Source organism: Eurosta solidaginis, unplaced genomic scaffold (genome assembly GCF_040869045.1).
Source record: "Eurosta solidaginis isolate ZX-2024a unplaced genomic scaffold, ASM4086904v1 ctg00001123.1, whole genome shotgun sequence".
In the NCBI taxonomy this organism is placed as follows: domain Eukaryota; kingdom Metazoa; phylum Arthropoda; class Insecta; order Diptera; family Tephritidae; genus Eurosta; species Eurosta solidaginis.
Window position 1 is genome coordinate 203,600 of NW_027137062.1, and position 9,061 is coordinate 212,660.

Here is a 9,061-nt window from a genome sequence, read left to right on the forward strand (position 1 = left end):
ACCACCGCTGTATAGCTAAATGGTTAGCGCAGCATGCCTAAAGCGTACTGATTATGAAGGCTTAGCACCCTTCGAAATGGATCTATCTGCGCAACTATGGCAGGTTGTCTGAAAAATTTTCTACTTAATATTCCAAAAACAAAATACAATTTTTCAAATTTAGAAAAATTAAAAAATAACAATAATTATCATTAGACAAAAATTATTGTTCTGACCTTGAGCTCGAATCGAACCTTGAATCATTCATCAATAGGCCGATAAAAACAAAAACAATTGTTAATAAACCAAGAGCACTTGGGAATGTCAAACAAAGCAATTGACAATAAACAAAAATCTAGCATTATCAGTGATTTGCACCAGATGGCGCAACACTGAACAAATATAGTTGGTAAAAAGGAATAGAAGTAGCAAATTTGCCAGTCAAACAAACCACCGCTGTGTAGCTAATTGGTTAGCTCAGCATGCCTAAAGCGTACTGATGATGAAGGCTTAGCACCCTTCGAAATGGATATATCTGCGCAGCTATGGCAGGTTGTTTGAAAAATTTTCTACTTAATATTCCAAAAACAAAATACAATTTTTCAAATTTAGAAAAATTAAAAAATAACAATAATTATCATTAGAAAAAAATTATTGTTCTGGCCTTGGGCTCGAATCGAACCTTGAATCATTCATCAATAGGCCGATAAAACAAAAACAATTGCTAATAAACAAAGGGCACTTGGGAATGTCAAACAAAGTAATTGACAATAAACAAAAATCCAGCATTATCAGTGATTTGCACCAGATGGCGCAACACTGAATAAATATATTTGGTAAAAAGGAATAGAAGTAGCAAATTTGCCAGTCAAACAAACACCGCTGTATAGCTAAATGGTTAGCGCAGCATGCCTGAAGCGTACTGATTATGAAGGCTTAGCACCCTTCGAAATGGATCTATCTGCGCAGCTATGGCAGGTTGTCTGAAACATTTTCTACTTAATATTCCAAAAAGAAAATACAATTTTTCAAATTTAGAAAAATTAAAAATTAACAATAATTATCATTAGAATAAAATTATTGTTCTGGCCTTGAGCTCGAATCGAACCTTGAATCATGCATCAATAGGCCGATAAAAACAAAAACAATTGTTAATAAACCATGAGCACTTGGGAATGTCAAACAAAGTAATTGACAATAAACAAAAATCCAGCATTATCAGTGATTTGCACCAGATGGCGCAACACTGAATAAATATAGTTGGTAAAAAGGAATAGAAGTAGCAAATTTGCCAGCCAAACAAACCACCGCTGTATAGCTAAATGGTTAGCGCAGCATGCCTAAAGCGTACTGATGATGAAGGCTTAGCACCCTTCGAAATGGATCTATCTGCGCAGCTGTGGCAGGTTGTCTGAAAAATTTTCTACTTAATATTCCAAAAACAAAATACAATTTTTAAAATTTAGAAAAATTAAAAAATTATTGTTCTGGCCTTGAGCTCGAATCGAACCTTGAATCGTTTCCAAATTTTAGTAAAAGATTTAAAATTGTAACAGATGCTAGTAATTTTTCTACTGGCGCTGCCCTTATCAAAGATGGACATCCAATAGCATATGCTTCAAGAACGCTTAATAATCATGAGATAAATTATGCTATAATAGAAAAGGAATTGCTTGCCATAGTTTGGGCTGTAAAATATTTTCGTCCATACATTTGTGGTCGTGAATTTGATTTACTGTCGGATCATCAACCACTAAAGTAGATCCAAACAAAATTCACTGGCAAAGATTTAAATCCTAGATTACAAAGGTGGTTAGTGGAGTTAGGAGAATATGATGCTAAAATTGAATATATAAAAGGTAGTGAAAATAAGCTTGCAGACTTTTTAAGTCGTGTGAATAGCAATACTAGTGAAATAAATATAGGCTCAATTTATGAATTTGATCAAGTAAGTGTCAATGATTCTTTGGAAGTTCAAACAATACACTCTCAAGAGGAAGAATTTAATGATAATTTTAAAATTTTAGACACTGTTGTTAATCGATTCAAAACACAAATTATATTACAAGGAAATAAGCAAACCGAAGTTGAGAATGTTGTTGAAAATAAGAGAATTTTTGTTGATAAAAATGGTATTAAGAAGAGACACATTACAGAAATTGTTAGAAGAAATATTTCAAAAGGCAAGGTAGGCATTTATTCGGAACTACCTGATAATGAATTTAATAAGATGCAAAATCAATTGAAAGAATATTTTACCACTGATGCACTAAAGATTTTTAAATGCTAGAATTTTGCTAAAGATATAGAAAGTGAGGATGAACTCAATAAACAAATTTCGATATTTCACAAATTTGAAACCGGTCATGTTGGTATAATACCAACTTATGAAGGAATAAAAAATAGAATTTATAATCCACGATTGAAAATTTATATACACAGAATAATTAATAATTGCGCAATTTGTACCTCAGGAAAATATGATCGCAGTCCAATTAAAAATAAATTTAAATTTACTGAAATACCTTCTAATATCAATGAAATTGTACATGTTGATACATATGTTAATTCAAAACATTCTTTTATAATTTTTATATACAAGTTTTCCAAACATGCTGTTGCATTTTATTTATCTGATAGAAACAGCCAAACAATCGTAGATAAATTAAAGGAGTATTTATCGAAAAAGGGACAAGTAAAGAAATTTGTTTTTGACAATGAGTTCAATTCCTCAAATGTTAAAGAATTTTTAAAATCTGAAAATATAGAATTTCATTTTTCAAAATCCCATAGTCATACAGGGAATTCAGATGTAGAGAGACTCAATAACACTATAACTGAGAAAATAAGAGTCTTAAATTTGGAACAAAAACTACCAATAACAGCACAAATGAGTAAAGCAATTCAAATGTATAATAATAATTTTCATAGTACCATAAAATGTACTCCTTTTGAAGTACAAAATCACAAAGTGAATTATGGTTTTATAAGAAACTGCAGCCAAAAAGCAAAAGATAGGTATATTAAACACAGAAACAAAAATAGGGAGGATTATATAGAAAATCGAGAAGAGGGTTTTGTTAAAAATTATAAAAGCCTTAGACATAAAGAAGAACCAAAATTTATAAAGAAAAGGCTACATAACGTTCATACCATTAACATAAAAAGACCATTGAAATATTGTGAAAACTAATTACATGTTATTTTGTACTGTTATTTTGAAATTTTGATCGAAAATAACTAATCGATTATCACATAACATCAAATAAAATATGATCGCGTAATTCTTTCAATTTGTTTTAATATTGTTTTTCATATACCTACATTTAACTCTAATATATATAAAATGTTATTAAATTGTTAAAATCCTATCATTTTTTAATTCAGGAGTATTCAAAATACTATGAGAGGAGGAGTTACATATATGTACATGTCTATACCTGTGTTATATTTACTTTGAACAGAATCATACTTATAATTATAATAATAATTATAATAAATGTAAAAAATATATTAAAAAAAATGCTATAATTGATATTCAAACAACTCATAAAAAATATATAAAATTTGAATTTTTACAAGAAATCCTGAAGGATAATTAAAATTATTAGAACTTGTAACTTATTTAAATTAATAAGTTGTTTCGCGGAGCATTCCGCTCCAGAAATGGGTCAAGTACCAGCAGGAACGTACGTTTCCATAAGGGTTTCAAGTCCTCTAGGCACGCTCGTTCTGGACCGAAGTATCGGGTTTGGGCCGCGATGATCAGACGGTGTTTCGCTCGTTTGATTTCGGCATGAGATAGTGAGAAGGTGACAGGATCATGGATGCCGTTTACTGCACCTTTCGCCCGACGTATGAACCTCAGAACGTATGCAATGACGCATAGAGCTCGAGAGTAAGAGGAAAACCGATCTAGGATATCGTCGGTCTCCCCAACGGCATGCAGTACTTCAACTCGGCGAAGCTCGGAGGGTACAATGTTTCTGGCCGTTGGTGTTGGCCAATCCTCGAGAGGTCGGGAAAGCCACTCTGGAACATTCCACCATAGCGATGAGTTAGCGAGATCGGCGGAGCTACATCCTCTGGTTCCGAGATCCGCGGGGTTGTCTTTGCTTCGCACATGTCGCCAAGGGTCATTTCCTACGAGGTCTATAATCTGCGTTGTTCGGTTAGAGACATAGGTTTTCCAAAAGTGGAGTGGCTTTTCCAGCCAGTCTAGCACGATTTCAGAATCGGACCACCTGGTTAATGTTTTTACTTAGGCTGAGATGGGATTGGACTACTGCGACTAGCTTGGCTAGTAAGACAGCACCGAACAGCTCCAGGTGTGGCAAACTGATTGTTTTTAGGGGGCTACTTTCACCTTAGAGACTAGCAGGTGAGTGAAGACTTGTGTGCCTACGGTGGTTCTTACATAAAATATCGCACAATAAGCCTTTTCGGATGCGTCGCAAAAGCCATGGAGTTCGACAGACGTGGGATCTGAATGCCTGAGATATCCGGGAGATTTTCGCAAACTGCACCCACTTGATGAGATGTAGGGGTTTTACTTGTTCATCCCATCGGTCCCGTCTAGCCATAGTTCTTGCATGAGCATCTTCGCTTGGATCAATATGGGCGTCAGCCACCCTGCGGGGTCGAAAAGTTTCGCAATGGAGGAGATGATTTGCCGCTTCGTGGCTGCCGTGGATGCCAGATTTCAGTCGACTGTATAAGAGAATGTATCCGTTAGGGCGTTCCAATGGATGCCCAGGGTCTTGGCGGTGCTAGTCTTTTCGAACTCGAGAAAGTTGGTTTCAAGCAAATCCGTTTTCGGTATTTTTTGGAGGATGTCGAGATGGTTTGCAGTGATCTTTTTTAGGGGGAAGCCGGCTGAATTGAGAGCATCTATAGTCTCTGTTAGGGATTGCTCGGCTGATTGGAGATCATGACTGCCAGATAAAATATCGTCAACATACGTCTCGGATTTTAGTATTGATGCTGCGCGTGGATGGGAATCGGCTATGTCTTTCGACAGCTCGTGTATAGTGCGAATAGCCAGGAAAGGCGCGCAGTTAACCCCGAAGGTGACCGTATTTAACTTGTAGTCCTTTATTGGACTGTGTTGGGGGGTCCGGAATATTATCCGTTGGTAGTCTCGGTCATCGGGGTGCAAGAGAATTTGGCGGTACAATTTCTCTACATCGCCATTAAACACATATTTATATGTTCTCCATTTTAACAACATAAGTCGGAGATCGGGTTGGAGGGTTGGTCCGGTACATAAAACATCATTGAGGGAGTGACCGGAACCCGAATGTTTAGTGGCGTTGAATACAAATCTGACCTTTGTTGTCTTCTTGTCTGGCCTTACGACTGCGTGGTGAGGTAGATAGAACGAACAGTATTTACCCCGAGATTCTACTTCAGCGGGACTGCATTCTTCCATGTGGCCTAGGGACAGATATTCTTCGAGTACCTGGTCGTACTGCTGTTTGAGATCGCCCTTTTTTGAGAGGGTACGTTCCATGCCATGGAAATGTCGTAGGGCTGCAGTACGGGATTGACCTAGGTCGATATCGTTCGGGAATGTTGGTTTAAATGGGAGCCGGACCATATATCGACCGTCACCCATGCGAGTGGTGGTGCTTTGATAAAAGTATTCGCACATTTGAACTTCTGGGGTTTCCACTCGCGTTCTGGGTATTTCCCCAATTTCCCAGAATTGCCGTATCTGTTCATTCAGCTGGACATTCGTCACTTCCTATGCTTGAGAGGAGTGTGCTCCCAACTTTTCGGGGGTTTGGCCATTTTATCCAGCCAAATATTGTGTTTTGGGCTAGCAGTGTGGGGGAGATCTTTTCGATGCCGTTTACCATTATTTGAGGGATGAGATCGCTGTCTAAAACCAGACAGATTTGCGAGGCGTTCTGAGAATTCTGGTCTGCTAGCTTGAGGTGGGACCATTTACGCATTTGGTCGTTATTTAGCCGGAGTGTTGGGAGTTGCCTAGTGGGGCGAAGTAGTATTATTGCCTGGGCCTTTATATTTTACCTTGTGGTCATTTGAGACTATGGTCAGTGAGCACAACTTGATGGGGGTTTGTATTACTCCGCCTCCCATGCCCGATATTTCAAATAGGGAGTGGGTATATTGAAAGCCTAGCTTGATCTGTGCTTTTGCGGAAATGAAGTTGCGTTCTGACCCTTGATCCACTAAGGCTCTGAGCCTGATGGAGTCATCTCGGTATTCTATGGACACTATCGCTGTGGGGAGAATGATTTGGCTATCATTTTCGGGGTGGAATGACTGGATATGGGCTGCGTTTGAGGTAGAGGGAAGTTCTTCCGTAGCTGTTGTTTCATGGACACTATGTTGGTTGGTACTGCTAGATCCTATGCCTGTTAACTGGGATGTTGATCTTCGCAGTCCAGTGGTATGATGAGGGGCTGCGGTGTCATGAGAGGTGGAGTTGTGTCGACCTTGGCAATAGAGGCATGTTCCTGTGCTGGTGCAATTTTTTAAGATGTGGGTTTGAGATAGGCAATTTTCGCACCGGTTGTTATCCCTCACGAATTTTTTTCGCTCAGGGATTGTTAGCTTCTTGTAACGTAAGCAGCTTTGTAGCGTGTGGAAGGACTGCTTGCACATTCTGCAGGCGTAGATTTTTTTATGCTCGGCCACATGAGCATTTGTGCAATTTTGGGAGTAGTTGTTATTGTGCGGGGGGTCGCGGCTTTGGTTTTGGGTTTGAGCCTGCCTGAACTAGGGGTTGTTCTGGCTTGGAGGAGGCCTTGAGAAATTTGTGGAGGGTGGATTATATCGGGGTTTGGCTGGTCGCCATTGATCTACCCTTTCCACTATCTCGTAGCGAGTAGTCAGAAACTGATCCATTTGGGTACAGTTCGGGAGGTCTCTACTCCAGCTTAACGATTGTTCCCAAAGTTCAACAGTATTTTCTGGGAGTTTTGAGGTTATCAGATATATTAAGATGGGATCCCAATTGCTTTACTATCTGGCCGGCTTTTCCTTAAGTTTTGTACCTGATATGGTACAATTTTTGGGCGCTTGAGAATTTTGGGTGGTTCATATAGACCGCAGAGGACATGTCACGGAAGGACGGCCATTGATCATAACTCCCGTAAAAGATGTCGGTGTCACAGGCGGGTACTTTGAGGTGTATCCCGAAACTTTCTTGGGGAGTAGTGGTTGTAGCGGGACGGAATACTTATTACCATGAGCTGGAGTTGATCACCTATTCTTGCCCTTGTGTCCTCATACGCTATAAGGCAGGCCCGGTATTTATTGAAAGCTGAAGCCTTAAAGTCGTCAGGGAGGTCGTTATCATCTGACTCTACTACTGCGTCATATGCGCTCTGTATCCTTTCCGAGAAGAAATCGATATTTTTATCTTTTATTTTTAGGGATGCCTCGGTGTTGTCTTGGGTCTGGGTTATGCCGAACCGAGCGCAGTAATCCGTGAAGAGATCTGTTTCGGATATAAATTTATTTTCGACCACGGTAACCATTCTAAAAAGGGACTTGCTTAATTTCACTTAAGCTATTTTGGGAATTTTCGGCGACTGCCTGGTGATTATTTACGAGAGAATACCAAAGGCAGAAGCTTTCCTATTGGTCGAAAATGGAGTAGACTAGGATCAGTTAGACTGAATTGATAGTAGTCTGGGAACAGTTGGGCTGAGCTTCAGAATTTACTTCTGGGTATTTCAAGCAATGTAAATGAGGCCGAATTTACTGCTGGGTATCGCAAATAATAATACAGATGTGGAGATATGTATTTAAATTATACCGCAAGGGACATAAGTATATAAACGGGCAATGATCTAACTTTGTGCAAGTATGGGTGGGATTTGCCGGTTTGTAATGCACCGCGATATACCTCAATGCCACTAAAAGGGCCTAGGAGAGGTAAAAAACAAGTGCACTGGTGGAGTAGCGAAATCGCCGAACTATGGAGGCATACAAAAGAGCAAAAAAGGTTCTCTGTGCCGCCATAAAGCAAAGCAAACTTGATAGCTGGAAAAAGCTTTGCAAAGAAGTTGATCGTGATCCTTGCGGACAAGGGTATAAAATAGTAATGGGGAAATTCCGCCCACCGAACCAAACGATGGATGAGGGAAAGATGCGAAGTATAGTAGATGCTCTGTTCCTCACTCGCACAAGCAGAGAGGGTGACCACGTCACCCACGAAGGCCACGACGTGCAGCCGTTCAGTGAAGGTGAGCTAAAAGCGGCCCTACACAGAATGAAGCCCGGTAAAGCGCCAGGACCGGATGGGATACCAGCTGAAGCAATAAGAAAGACTGGCTGCTAAGAGCAGTCCTGAGTTGCTGTTGCACATGTATAACAAATGCCTGGAAGCCAGGATCTTTCCTACAATGTGGAAGACAGCGCCCCTCGTGCTAATCCCGAAAGGCAAGGGAGACCCGAACTCCCCGTCGTCTTTTCGACCATTATGCATGCTCGACACGGCCGGGAAAATGATGGAAAGCCTCCTTAAACAACGGCTGATAGCAGCCATTGACGATGGAGGTGGCCTGTCCCATCGGCAGCATGGGTTCCGGAAAGGTCACTCCACAATAGATGCCATAGCCGAGGTTATAAATGCGGTAAGGAAAGCCGAAACCGCGTGCCACCAAGTTAGGTTGTCTTACTGGTCACGCTGGACGTGAAAGATGCCTTCAATTCCGTCAGGTGGGACGATATGCTCAATGCGTTGAAACACTCTTTCAAGGTACCTCCTTATTTACTAGCCATATTAGCGGACTACCTAAAAGATCGCTGGCTCACGTACGAAACAAGCTAAGGTCAGAGAAAGGTGAGGATAACAGGCGGAGCAGCCCAGGGATCGGTGTTAGGTCCCGACCTCTGGAATGCTTCGTATGACAGCCTCTTTCGTTTGCACATGCGAGAGAGTGCTTTTCTGCACATTCAACGGCAATTTTAATGCAGAGTGCACTGGTCGTCCACCATCCAATAGAGTAGCAGCGATTCGCGACGAAGCAAGTGCCAATGCAATTTTTCGTTGCGATCGAATGGCTGCCAAAATGAGTGATATCACGAATGTTTTTCCCGTACC